The sequence below is a fragment of the Pseudophryne corroboree genome, chromosome 1 (genome assembly GCF_028390025.1).
Source record: "Pseudophryne corroboree isolate aPseCor3 chromosome 1, aPseCor3.hap2, whole genome shotgun sequence".
In the NCBI taxonomy this organism is placed as follows: domain Eukaryota; kingdom Metazoa; phylum Chordata; class Amphibia; order Anura; family Myobatrachidae; genus Pseudophryne; species Pseudophryne corroboree.
The window spans coordinates 528,629,525-528,644,685 of NC_086444.1; the positions used below are offsets into that span (position 1 = coordinate 528,629,525).

General features: G+C 42.4%; 1 pseudogene; it reads left to right on the forward strand.

The window, feature by feature from the left end:
• Positions 1-13,801: 13,801 nt before the first annotated feature.
• Positions 13,802-13,920, forward strand: LOC134936366 (5S ribosomal RNA; annotated as a pseudogene).
• Positions 13,921-15,161: the final 1,241 nt, after the last annotated feature.

Here is a 15,161-nt window from a genome sequence, read left to right on the forward strand (position 1 = left end):
TTCTGCCTTATGAGGGTGAGGAATTGTTTGGGGATGGTCTCTGGGACCTCGTATACACAGCAACAGCTGGGAAGAATTTTTTTTACCTCAGGTTCCTCACAGCCTAAGAAAGCGCCGTATTATCAGGTACAGTCCTTTCGGCTTCAGAAAAGCGAGCGGGTCAAAGGTGCTTCCTTTCTGCACAGAGACAAGGGAAGAGGGAAAAAGCTGCACCAGACAGCCAGTTCCCAGGATCAAAAATCTTCCCCCGCTTCATCTGAGTCCACCGCATGACGCTGGGGCTCCACAGGTGGAGCCAGGTGCGATGGGGGCGCGTCTCGGGAACTTCAGCGACCAGTGGGCTCGCTCACAAGTGGATCCCTGGGTTCTGCAAGTAGTATCACAGGGATACAAGCTGGAGTTCGAGGCGACTCCCCCTCGCCGTTACCTCAAATCAGCCTTGCCTGCTGCCCTCGAGGAGAGGTAGTACTGGCGGCAATTCACAAGCTGTACTTCCAGCAGGTGATAATCAAGGTACCCCTCCTTCAACAAGGCCGGGGTTACTATTCCACAATGTTTGTGGTACCGAAACCAGGCGGTTCGGTGAGACCCATTCTAAAATTGAAATCCTTGAACACTTATATACGAATGTTCAAGTTCAAAATGGAATCGCTCAGGGCGGTTATTACAAGCCTGGACGAAGGGGATTACATGGTATCACTGGACATCAAGGATGCTTACCTGCATGTCCCCATTTACCCTCCTCACCAGGAGTACCTCAAAATTGTGGTACAGGACTGTCATTACCAATTCCAGACGTTGCCGTTGGTCTGTCCATGGCACCGAGGGTATTTACCAAGGTAATGGCCGAAATGATGATACTCCTTCGAAAAAAGGGAGTTTTAATTATCCCGTACTTGGACGATCTCCTTATAAAGGCGAGGTCCAGGGAGCAGTAGTTCGTCGGAGTAGCACTATCTCGGGAAGTGCTACAACAGCACGGCTGGATTCTGAATAGTCCAAAGTCGCAGCTGGTTTCTACGACGCGTCTACTGTTCCTGGGTATGGTTCTGGACACAGAACAAGAAAAAAGGGTTTCTCCCGGAGGAGAAGGCCAAGGAGTTGTCATCTCTAGTCAGAGACCTCCTAATACAAATACAGGTGTCGGTGCATCAATGCACGCGAGTCCTCGGAAAGATGGTAGCTTCTTACGAAGAAATTCCATTCAGCAGGTTCCAGGCAAGGATCTTCCAGTGGGATCTGTTGGACAAGAGGTCCGGGTCGCATCTTCAGATGCATCGGCTGATAACCCTATCTCCAAGGGCCTGGGTGTCGCTGTTGTGGTGGCTGCAGAGTGCTCATCTTCTAGAGGGCCGCAGATTCGGCATACAGGACTGGGTCCTGGTGACCACGGATGCCAGCCTTCGAGGCTGGGGGGCAGTCACACAGGGAAGAAACTTCCAAGGACTATGGTCAAGTCTGGAGACTTCCCTACACATAAATATTCTGGGACTAAGGGCCATTCACAATGCCCTAAGTCAGGCTAGACCCCTGCTTCAACACCAGCCGGTGCTGATCCAGTCAGACAACATCACGGCGGTCGCCCATGTAAACCAGCAGGGCGGCACAAGAAGCAGGATGGTGATGGCAGAAGCCACAAGGATTTTCCGATGGGCGGAAAATCATGTGTTAGCACTGTTAGCAGTGTTCATTCCCGGAGTGGACAACTGGGAAGCAGACTTTCTCAGCAGGCACGACCTCCACCCGGGAGAGTGGGGACTTCATCCAGAAGTCTTCAAAATGATTGTACACCGTTGAGAAAGGCCACAGGTGACGTGATGGCGTCACGCCTCAACAAAAAGCTAAAAAGATATTGCGCCAGGTCAAGGGACCCTCAGGCGATAGCTGTGGACACTCTGGTAACACCGTGGGTGTACCAGTCGGTGTATGTGTTCCTTCCTTTGCCTCTCATACCCAAGGTATTGAGAATATTAAGAAGGAGAAGAGTAAGAACTATACTCGTGGTTCCGGATTGGCCAGGAAGAGCCTGGTACCCAGAACTTCAAGAAATGATCTCAGAGGACCCATGGCCTCTGCCGCTCAGACAGGACCTGCTGCAGCAGGGGCCCAGCCTGTTCCAAGACTTACCACGGCTGTGTTTGACGGCATGGCGGTTGAACACCGGATCCTAAAGGAAAAAGGCATTCCGGAGGAAGTAATTCCTACGCTGATTAAGGCTAGGAAAGATGTGATCGCAAAATATTATCACCGCATATGGCAAAAATGTGTTGCTTGGTGTGAGGCCAGGAAGGCCCCAACGGAGGAATTTCAACTGGGTAGATTTCTGCACTTCCTACAGTCAGGAGTGACTACGGGCCTAAAATTGGGTTACGTTAAGGTCCAGATTTCGGCTCTGTACATTTTCTTCCAAAAAGAACTGGCTTCACTGCCTGAAGTTCAGGGAGTGCTGCATATTCAGCCCCCGTTTGTGCCTCTAGTGGCACCGTGGGATCTCAACGAGGTGTTGGATTTCCTGAAGTCGCATTGGGTTGAGCCACTTAAATCCGTAGAGCTAAAATACCTCACGTGGAAAGTGGTCATGCGGTTGGCCTTGGCGTCGGCCAGGCGTGTATCAGAATTGGCGGTTTTGTCATGCAAAAGCCCTTATCTGATTTTCATATGGATAGGGCGGAATTGAGGACTCGTTCCCAATTCCTTCCTAAGGTGGTATCAGCTTTTCATGTGAACCAACCTATTGTGGTGCCTGCGGCTACGTGGGACTTGGAGGACTCCAAGTTACTGGACGTAGTCAGGGCCCTGAAAATAGATGTTTCCAGGACGGCTGGAGTCAAGAAAACTGACTCGCTCTTTATCCTGTATGCACCTAACAAGCTGGGTGCTCCTGCTTCTAAGCAAACTATTGCTCGCTGGATCTGTAGCACGATTCAACTTGCACATTCTGCGGCTGGACTGCCGCACCCTAAATCTGTAAAAGCCCATTCCACGAGGAAAGTGGGCTCTTCTTGGGCGGCTGCCCGAGGGGTCTCGGCTTTACAACTTTGCCGAGCTGTTACTTGGTCGGGTTCAAACAATTTTGAAAAAGTCTGCAAGTTTGATACCCTGGCTGAGGAGGACCTTGAGTTTGCTCATTCGGTGCTGCAGAGTCATCCGCACTCTCCCGCCCGTTTGGGAGCTTTGGTATAATCCCCATGGTCCTTACGGAGTTCCCAGCATCCACTAGGACGTCAGAGAAAATAAGATTTTACTCACCGGTAAATCTATTTCTCGTAGTCCGTAGTGGATGCTGGGCGCCCATCCCAAGTGCGGATTGTCTGCAATACTTGTATATAGTTATTGCCTAACTAAAGGGTTATTGTTATGAGCCATCTGTTAGTGAGGCTCAGTTATATTTCATACTGTTAACTGGGTATAATATCACGAGTTATACGGTGTGATTGGTGTGGCTGGTATGAGTCTTACCCGGGATTCAAAATCCTACCTTATTGTGTCAGCTCTTCCGGGCACAGTATCCTAACTGAGGTCTGGAGGAGGGTCATAGTGGGAGGAGCCAGTGCACACCAGGTAGTCCTAAAGCTTTCTTTAGTTGTGCCCAGTCTCCTGCGGAGCCGCTATTCCCCATGGTCCTTACGGAGTTCCCAGCATCCACTACGGACTACGAGAAATAGATTTACCGGTGAGTAAAATCTTATTTTTTCAGCATATCAATGAGATCTGTTATCTGATGTTGCTGGCATACATGGTGTGTGCAGCACTGGTAGTTTTTGAGTATCACTTTTATTATATCACTTTTGTACAGTAATTCTAAATGCTGCATTTTTCACTTTCATTCCCATTATACGGTAACATGAAGTGTGAATTAATTATCATAGTCATAGAGGGCCTGATTCCGAGTTGCAAGCAAAGCCAAAAAGCACATAACTGGTCAAATCACGTAGCACTGCATTTGGGGCAGATGAACCATGTGAAGAGAGTTAGATTTGGGTGGGGTGTGTTCAAACTGAAATCTTAACTGCAGTGTAAAAATAAAGCAGCCAGTATTTTTAGGATACATGTAACAGCAGGATCCGGTCTGAAGATCGACAGTATCTAGGTCGACAATGTTTAGGTCGACCACTATAGGTCGACAGTCACTAGGTCGACATGGATGGAAGGTCGACAGGGTTTCTAGGTCGACATGTGCTAGGTCGACAGGTCTAAAGGTCGACATGAGTTTTTCACATTTTTTTTCTTTTTTTGAATTTTTTCATACTTAACGATCCACGTGGACTACGATTGGAACGGTAATCTGTGCCGAGCGAATCGGTAGCGGAGCGAAGGCACCATGCCCGAAGCATGGCGAGCGAACGCAGTGCACTAATTTGGGATCCCGGTCACTCTACGAAGAAAACGGCAAAAAAAAAAAATCCTCATGTCGACCTTTAGACCTGTCGACCTAGCACATGTCGACCTAGAAACCCTGTCGACCTTCCATCCATGTCGACCTAGTGACTGTCGACCTACAGTGGTCGACCTAAACATTGTCGACCTAGATACTGTCGATTTGATGAACCACACCCGTAATAGCAGCCAGTAATTACCCTGCACAGAAAAAATATAACCCACCCAAACCTAACTCTCTCTGCACGTTACATCTGCTTCACCTGCAGTGCACATGGGGGGTCATTCCGAGTTGTTTGCTCGTTATTTTTTTCTCGCAACGGAGCGATTAGTCGCTAATGCGCATGTGCAATGTCCGCAGTGCGACTGCGCCAAGTAAATTTGCTATGCAGTTAGGTATTTTACTCACGGCATTACGAGGTTTTTTCTTCGTTCTGGTGATCGTAATGTGATTGACAGGAAGTGGGTGTTTCTAGGCGGAAACTGGCCGTTTTATGGGTGTGTGGGAAAAAACGCTACCGTTTCTGGGAAAAACGCGGGAGTGGCTGGAGAAACGGAGGAGTGGTTGGGCGAACGCTGGGTGTGTTTGTGACGTCAAACCAGGAACGACAAGCACTGAACTGATCGCAGATGCCGAGTAAGTCTCGAGCTACTCAGAAACTGCACAGAGATGTATTTTCGCAATAATGCAAATCTTTCGTTCGCAATTTTAAGAAGCTAAGATTCACTCCCAGTAGGCGGCGGCTTAGCGTGTGCAATGCTGCTAAAAGCAGCTTGCGAGCGAACAACTCGGAATGACCCCCATGGTTTTGCCCAGTTGTGTTTTTTTGGCTTTGCTTGCAACTCGGAATCAGGCCCAGAGTTCGATGATAGGCCCACTGACTGAAATCGTGTTGATGCCTTTATGGTATGAGAATAGAATCCCGATGTGGTTGTAGTAGAAGTGGTAATGGTATTCTACTAGAAAACTTAACTTTCAGTCTGCTTTTATTAGTTACTTTGTATTATGTAATAATGTATAATAAAGTACAAATGAATTCATTCGCATTAGACTCATTTATTTGTGGAATAAAATAATCTGTTAAGTAATATAGAGATATTATACTGAGACATCTTTTTTCCATTTCTCTGTTCTGTAAAGGCCTCTAGAAAATACATTGTAATAATAATATATTTTATGTAATTGTGGATGAGAAAAAAACAAAACACTAGAGAACTTTTATCAATCTTTTTTTTTAAGACAGCTGCCTATTCTAGATGCTTAACTATATATCAACTATACAAAGTGCCTTCACTTTCACTATTTATTTATTAAAAAATAAAGCTCGAAGGATCTGAAGTGTATTACAGCAATGGATGGATTCAATATCTGTGCAGCCATGTGTTAAAAATGAAAGCGGCATCATTATAACTCAAATATACTGTTAATGTATTTTGTTCCTCACAGGAATAAAATGTGAATTACTGTATCACACCAGGCATTCTGTTTAGTAAGTGAGCTTTCTGATTATGTTTTCGCTAGGAGATGTGCCAGGACAACATCTTAATATTCACTAGATCACAAATATTACCTAGGCTTTTATTGCCACACAACCCTGAAATGTAGTGCAATTACGACAGGAAGGAGAGATGTTCTAAAGAACCGCAAAGTGCCATTTCCATTTCATGGCTGTTGCCAATTTATGCTGAAACAAGTCCACCATACAGAAGGCATGCCTGCTGCCTTATATACGCTAATATATTTTTTTACCATTGTGAGAGCAGACCAGTTTTATTGCCTCTTTTGGGGAAATTCATACTCAAGTATCAATACTTTATTCAAATCTTTACACCTAGGGATGTGAGACTGATAGGCTAGCCTTCTAATAAGCAGCTTAACCGACATTAACTTGTTTTGCAGCAGTAGCTCCTTGGGAGGAGCCCTTGTTTTTTCTTTGGGTATTTTTTTTCACCCAATGGATTATGGCAGATTGAGGAAAGAAGAAGAATGTAGGTAAGTAATTATGCAAACAACTACACTATATAAGTGGCAAGAAAAATTACAGCTAATTTAAGGGGTCACTATTATTTATAATTTGATCTATGGAATAATATTATTACATTAAGCCTATACATGTGCTGTATTATTATAATTAAACCAATACAGGATCAGTCGTTTCTTTGAAAAGCATGTGGATTATTTTTCTCTGCAAACAATATGGTGCTTGTGGTGTGTGTGTGGGAGTGGCTGGGGTGGATTTGATAGGATTTAGCATTCTTTGCAAACAATTCAAGGGCACTCATTGCCCCTCCCCCTCCCCCCCTGGTGCTCACTGGCCAGTGTATCAAGAAGAGATTAATGCTTCTTTGCATTGGGCCGGGCAGACCTGGGGGTGGGGGGGTGGGGGGGGAGCGACTGAAAGTTTATGCAGCCTTTTTCCCTTGTTGAGAACTGTGGCTGATGTTATCAAACAAGGCTTATTATTGAAGGGACAAGAGAGTACTTTTACAAAATTGTGAAAGTGGGTTCTGAACCACCTTATATCACCTGCAATTTGAGTTTTGACCCTCCAGACTGCTCAATAATACATTTAGTGAGGTGAAAAATCACTAACAATGGGCACTGACGTGCAGCAATTTCAAAATGGCATCTTTTTAAAATTTCCTCCTCCGTCTTGTATATTTAGTTAAAATATTTGTCTGTTGCACTCATATATATATATATATATATATATATATATATATATATATATATAGGGTGGGAGGGCTGTTCCAGTGCATATGTTACATATTGTACATTCATTCCAAAACAGAGTAGGTTTTTTGAATATACAGGATACACATGATATAGTATGACGACGGGGAGAAGACTCTTTTGGTTCGGGAACTCATTAAACCTAAATCTATATTTAGATTTAATAAGAATGCCCAACCAAAAGAGTCTTCTCCTTTTCTATTCTGAGTGATGCTATCTAATTGTTTAATGACATTGGGTTCTATTTACTAAGCCTTGGACGGAGATAAAGTGGATGGAGATAAAGTACTAGTCAATCAGCTCCTAACTGCCATTTTTCAAACCCAGCCTGTGACATGGCAGTTATGAGCCGATTGGCTGGGACTTTATCTCCATCGACTTTTTCTCCATCCAAGGCTTAGTAAATAGACCCCATTGTCTCTTATGTTGATTGGATATATTCCATTATATTATATATGAAACAATTTTCAGATCAGATCAGTGCAGAATCTCACCTTTTTCTACTAGGATACACATGATAGAAGACAAACAGTAGTAAATATCATAAGTAGAGATGAGCGGGTTCGGTTCTCAGAGATACGAACCCCCCCGAACTTCACCTATTTTACATGGTTCCGAGGCAGCCTCGGATCTTCCTGCCTTGCGCGGTTAACCCGAACGCGCCCGAACGTCATCATCCCGCTGTCGGATTCTCGCGAGATACATATTCTATATAAAGAGCCGCGCGTCGCTGCCATTTTCACTCGTGCATTGGAGATTGAATGGAGAGGACGTGGCTGCGTTCTCTCCCTGAAAAGCTCCGTAATCTGTGCTCAGTGTGCTGCAAATATCTGTGCTCAGTGTGCTGCAAATATCTACGTTCTCTGCCTGAAAACGCTCCATATCTGTGCTCAGTGTGCTGCAAATATCTGTGCTCAGTGTGCTTTATTGTTGGGACTGCGGACCACCAGTATAATAGTAGTACAGTACAGTAGGCCATTGCTGTATCTTGCAGCTCTGTGTCACTGCACGTATCCATTCCATATCTGTGCTGCATTTTTGTGAGCAGTATATATAGTATTACAGTGCAGCATTTTGGTGACCAACAGTATATAGTTGTACAGTAGGCCATTGCTGTATCTTGCAGCTCTGTGTCACTGCAAGTATCCATTCCATATCTGTGCTGCATTATTGTGAGCAGTATATATAGTATTACAGTGCAGCATTTTGGTGACCAACAGTATATAGTTGTACAGTAGGCCATTGCTGTATCTTGCAGCTCTGTGTCACTGCAAGTATCCATTCCATATCTGTGCTGCATTTTTGTGAGCAGTATATATACTATTACAGTGCAGCATTTTGGTGACCAACAGTATATAGTTGTACAGTAGGCCATTGCGGTATCTTGCAGCTCTGTTTCACTCGAGACAGAATATGGAGAGAAAAAAAGACTCTTTTGTGGGCGCACTCTTAACTTGAAATAATGTATGAGATATTGAAAGTAATTATAAAATAAGATTTAACTTTTATTTATATCGTAAGATAAAATTAGTCAGTGGTCACTAGGATAGAGTAACATTCAATTATTACAATAAAGTGAATAGCAAGTAAGATACTAATACTAACATGAAATGAACTGAGTAACAGTACAATCAATCAATCAATCAATCAATCAATCACAATTGAATGCTAATACAGGTTGAGTATCCCTTATCCAAAATGCTTGGGACCAGAGGAATTTTGGATATCGGATTTTTCTGTATTTTGGAATAATTGCATACCGTAACGAGATATTATGGTGATGGGACCTAAATCTAAGCACAGAATGCATTTATGTTTCATATACACCTTATACACACAGCCTGAAGGTCATTTTAGCCAATATTTTTTATAACTTTGAGCATTAAACAAAGTGTGTGTACATTCACAGAATTCATTTGTTTCATATACACCTTATACACGCAGTCTGAAGTTCATTTAATACAATATTTTTAATAACTTTGAGTATTAAACAAAGTTTGTGTACACTGAGCCATCAAAAAACAAAGGTTTCACTATCTCAGTCTCACTCAAAAAAGTCCGTATTTCGGAATATTCCGTATTTCGGAATATTTGGATATGGGATACTCAACCTGTATTAGCATAATAAATTCCGGCTGCCAGGGTCTAATCAGAGTCCTAAGGCAATTACCCTGGAAATTTTTTTGAGTAAAAATAAGCTGCCAATGTGTGTTAGCCCCGCAACAATGAGTAATTTCAATATCTTGTGAAACTTTGAAATTCAAATGGTAAAATTGATAATACATCCAGCTTCCATGAGAAAAAGAGGGGGAGCAGTAGGAAATAAGATAGCAGGGTGAATCTGCTGTCAGTGTTAGACTCTGAGCGCAATAAACCAGTCTGTGCTCTTCCTCAATGGTCGCCCACTTGAGTACTGACCCAGCCCAACACTGATTAGCTTCCAAGATCGGACGGTTTTGGGCGTTTCCAGTGTGGTATGATAGTAGAGAAAAATTAACGATAGCGGAAACTCTGGAATCACTGATGAGAGTTCACAAAACTGATAGTGCAAAGAGTTAGATGGATCTGCTGCCAATGTTAGACAGGGATAACCCTGAATCAGTGGTGAGAGTCCACGAAAGATAGATAAAGATTGAAAGAAAATTAGAAAAAAGAAAAGGACAATGTAAAGGCCCTATCAGACAATCAGGATTTAATGGGCAATAAGCACTTTGAATTGCTGATAACAATCACTGGAGTAAACTAGGCTGAACACACAGCTATACTGTTCATGACTAAATAGATCGCGGTGAAATACCTTGTAATATCTACAACAGTGGATGTCAAGTACAATGATCTAGAGTATCTATACTTCAAAATTATGAGCCCACAAATGAATATCAGAATAACAGAATAATGATACTATAATTCGAGTGCCAGATACAAAGAGTATCAATAATTGAGCTGCAGAGAAAGAGAAAAATAACAATGTATCCAGTACCCTGTCAGTATCTAATAGGCTGTGAGTACATGTGAGCAGTATGAGAGAATGGCTGCAAAATAAACACAATTAAACTGCAAAGGTGACCTTAAACATATTATAAGTTGATAACTGAATACTGATTAACATAAATAATGCGTGTTGTATTAGTAATTTAAACTAATAATGACTGCAGGAGACAGTAAATGCAAATAAATCAGTGCAGATGCCAATAAATTGAATAAATCCGTGCATTGCAGATAATATTAAATAATTTTACCTAACAAGGTAGAAAACAATTAGTGAACAAATAGTTAAAGAATATTAATTCTTATGAAATGCTGGGCGTAAGTGAGCAGGTACCCACAACTATTCATTCAGCGCAGATGACAGTTGAATTATACGGGAAGAGGATTGCAATGCTGGGGATGACTAAACGAATAAACAAATACACTGATATTACCAACAGCAGAAGACAAGTGGAAAGTTCTGTTCCTTGTGCATGAATTCGTCGTCACTGAGGGGGATGAACGGGGCGACCGTGCTGGCAAAGTGCCAAGCTCAGATGGGTGACGACGCTCGTGCTACAATCGATCGGAGCAGCAATAGGGATGAGTCCTATGGTGTGCCACAATGAATCTCCGTCAGTAGAGGATGGAGCGTGCGGCTGAGCTTGAGAGGACCTATGGCGCAGGTTGCTGTTGATTGCCCGTGCAGGGATACGTCTCTAATGTTGTAGATGGGCAGCGACGGGTATGCAGCACTCCGGGTATGAAAAACGGCAAGAATTGATCCCCAAAGGTGAAAAAAAATGTGTTTAATACAAAGCTTAGCATTTCACAGAGGAAGTAATTGAATTGATATTTTTCTTTCATATCTAGGAAAAATTTCGTTGCTTGGACCCCTTGGTGATGAGAGATACTACTATATAGGGCTTCCACATCTAGGGTGACCAAGATACAGTCCCCATCCAGACAGACATCATGCAGTTTTCGTAAGAGATCTGACGTATCTTTCAAGTAAGATGGTAATGTCATAACATGTTCCCTAAGATGTAAGTCTAGGAACTTGCTAGGTGTTTCCAAAAGGCCACCGTTCCCTGACACTATAGGTCTCCCAGGTGGTTTTTTGATGTTTTTGTGTACTTTTGGTAATAGATAGAACGTGGGAACTCTGGGATTGGTGACCGTCAGATATTTGGATTCTTGTTGCGTGATGGTTCCAACGGCTAAAGCTTCCTCGATCATATGCATGTACTGTTTATGGAATTTAGCTGTTGGATTAAGTGGTAATTTTAGATAACAGGAAGGATCCAAGAGCTGTCTGCGTGCTTCTTCCTTATACATAGTGGTGGGCCATAGAACAATATTACCACCCTTATCAGAGGGCTTGATAACAACCTAGTGATATCAGCTGGCAAGAAACAATTCTGTTCACTCACCTCAGCTGTCATGAAATACATCTGTCCAATGATTGGACATGAAGTGATCCAGACCACGTTTAAAACCTGCAGGGTTACAGCCCGCACCAGGAAGTGATCAAGCCCGGCTGATGGGTGAAACGCGTCTTCCGACCGCCTCTCTTTTCCGGCTCTCCAGAGTACCGCATACCCACTGACACCTGCCGCTGCCCTGCGCCCTTCACCGAGTTCGAGAATGCTTCCAGCTTCCTGACCACCTTGCCGTTTTTCATACCCGGAGTGCTGCATACCCGTCGCTGCCCATATCCAACGTTAGAGACGTATCCCTGCACGGGCAATCAACAGCAACCTGCGCCGTAGGTCCTCTCAAGCTCGGCCGCACGCTCCATCCTCTACTGACGGAGATTCATTGTGGCACACCATAGGACTCATCCCTATTGCTGCTCCGATCGATTGTAGCACGGACGTCGTCACCCATCTGAGCTTTGCACTTTGCCAGCACGGTTGCCCCGTTCATCCCTTTCAGTGACGACGAATTCATGCACAAGGAACAGAACTTTCCACTTGTCTTCTGCTGTTGGTAATATCAGTGTATTTGTTTATTCGTTTAGTCATTACAGCATTGCAATCCTCTTCCCGTATAATTCAACTGTCATCTGCGCTGAATGAATAGTTGTGGGTACCTGCTCACTTACGCCCAGCATTTCATAAGAATTAATATTCTTTAACTATTTGTTCACTAATTGTTTTCTACCTTGTTAGGTAAAATTATTTAATATTATCTGCAATGCACGGATTTATTCAATTTATTGGCATCTGCACTGATTTATTTGCATTTACTGTCTCCTGCAGTCATTATTAGTTTAAATTACTAATACAACACACATTATTTATGTTAATCAGTATTCAGTTATCAACTTATAATATGTTTAAGGTCACCTTTGCAGTTTAATTGTGTTTATTTTGCAGCCATTCTCTCATACTGGAACAAAGAAAGTAGATATATTACCCACTAGAAATACCACAGCAGCTGGGAGGGGTTTGTCAGACCCCGCTAGAAAATAGACAATATGTAATGGGGTACCAGCGCTAGGAGTTGTATCACCAATTATTCAATGAATCAAATACCACTGGGTCAGTTGTAATATTTAATAAACATAATTATCACATGTATTAAAAACGTGAGGATAAAGGTATTAGGAATTTACTTCTGAAGAAGCTGAGCGACCTGGCTCAGGGAAACGCGTTAAGACACTGCTGTGGAATCCCAACCTTTGTCCAGCCTGATCCAGATAAGGACTTCTCTGCATACTTGGATTTCCAAGGACCAGACTTTCAAACCACTCCTTTTCAGCATAACCAGCAAGAATATGGAAACCCCTTGAATATCTACACAGACGAGCAATTATCACCATCTTTACATGGAACTGTGTGAGAGGTACTATTAAGGGTATTACCAGCTGACTGCAAAAATAATTCTAAGGAGGAGGAAATCTGCACTTTAATAAGTCCGGGATCACTAAAATAATGGTTGGGTCCTTTCCAGCAATTTGAATCAATATTACCTCAGAGCCAATCTTTATTTTTAATCTTTATTTTTAATTTTTATTTTATTACATTTTAATTGTATGGTTAATTCCTAATACCTTTATCCTCACGTTTTTAATACATGTGATAATTATGTGTAATAAATATTACAACTGATCCAGTGGTATTTGATTCATTGAATAATTGGTGATACAACTCCTAGCGCTGGTACCCCATTACATATTCTCTCATACTGCTCACATGTACTCACAGCCTATTAGATACTGACAGGGTACTGGATACATTGTTATTTTTCTCTTTCTCTGCAGCTCAATTATTGATACTCTTTGTATCTGGCACTCGAATTATAGTATCATTATTCTGTTATTCTGATATTCATTTGTGGGCTCATGATTTTGAAGTATAGATACTCTAGATCATTGTACTTGACATCCACTGTTGTAGATATTACAAGGTATTTCACCGCGATCTATTTAGTCATGAACAGTATAGCTGTGTGTTCAGCCTAGTTTACTCCAGTGATTGTTATCAGCAATTCAAAGTGCTTATTGCCCATTAAATCCTGATTGTCTGATAGGGCCTTTACATTGTCCTTTTCTTTTTTCTAATTTTCTTTCAATCTTTATCTATCTTTCGTGGACTCTCACCACTGATTCAGGGTTATCCCTGTCTAACATTGGCAGCAGATCCATCTAACTCTTTGCATTATCAGTTTCGTGAACTCTCATCAGTGATTCCAGAGTTTCTGCTATCGTTCATTTTTCTCTACTATCATACCACACTGGAAACGCCCAAAACCGTCCGATCTTGGAAGCTAATCAGTGTTGGGCTGAGTCAGTACTCAAGTGGGCGACCATTGAGGAAGACTTGGTATAGTAGAGCACAGACTGGTTTATTACGCTCAGAGTCTAACACTGACAGCAGATTCACCCTGCTATCTTATTTCCTACTGCTCCCCCTCTTTTTCTCATGGAAGCTGGACGTATTATCAATTTTACCATTTGAATTTCAAAGTTTCACAAGATATTGAAATTACTCATTGTTGCGGGGCTAACACACATTGGCAACTTAATTTTACGCAAAATTTTTTCCAGGGTAATTTCCTTAGGACTCTGATTAGACCCTGGCAGCCGGAATTTATTATGCTAATATTAGCATTCAATTGTGATTGATTGTACTGTTACTCAGTTCATTTCATGTGTATTAGTATCTTACTTGCTATTCACTTTATTGTAATAATTGAATGTTACTCTATCCTAGTGACCACTGACTAATTTTATCTTACGATATAAATAAAAGTTAAATCCTATTTTATAATTACTTTCAATATCTCATACATTATTTCAAGTTAAGAGTGCGCCCACAAAAGAGTCTTTTTTTTCTCCATATTCTGTCTCGAGTAGTTTTCATAGACTCAGGGTGCACCACCAAATTAGAATTAGAAAACCACGTTTTCTTGTTATCTCTTATTTTGGTAATCAAATTGATACTTTATATCTATTATACACACCAGTGCGGTATCTCCCCAAACATACAATAGCTCTGTGTCACTGCAAGTATCCATTCCATATCAGTGCTGCATTATTGTGAGCAGTATATATAGTATTATATACTGGTCTTCCCAAAACAAGACTCTCACCACTACAATCCATTCTGAATGCAGCGGCGAGGCTTATCTTCCTCGCTAGACGTTCATCGTCTGCAGATCCACTCTGTCAGTCCCTCCATTGGTTACCTGTACTCTACCGCATTCAATATAAAATACTTTTACTCACACACAAGGCCATTAACCAAACTACACCAATGTACATCACTTCGCTTATCACAAAATATCTCCCAACCCGACCTCTGCGCTCTTCACAAGACCTGCGTCTCTCATCCACACTCATTACTCGCTCCCACTCACGACTGCAGGACTTTCATCGGGCTGCACCCACCCTGTGGAATGCCCTACCACGCACAATAAGACTCTCCTCTAGTCTCCAAACCTTCAAGCGTTCCCTCAAAACTCACCTCTTTAGGCAAGCGTATCAAATTCCTGAACCGCCCACATAACTTTAATAAACCTTCCTATCAAATTACATCCACTCTGTACAGTCCGCACATATCCTCACATGTCTTCT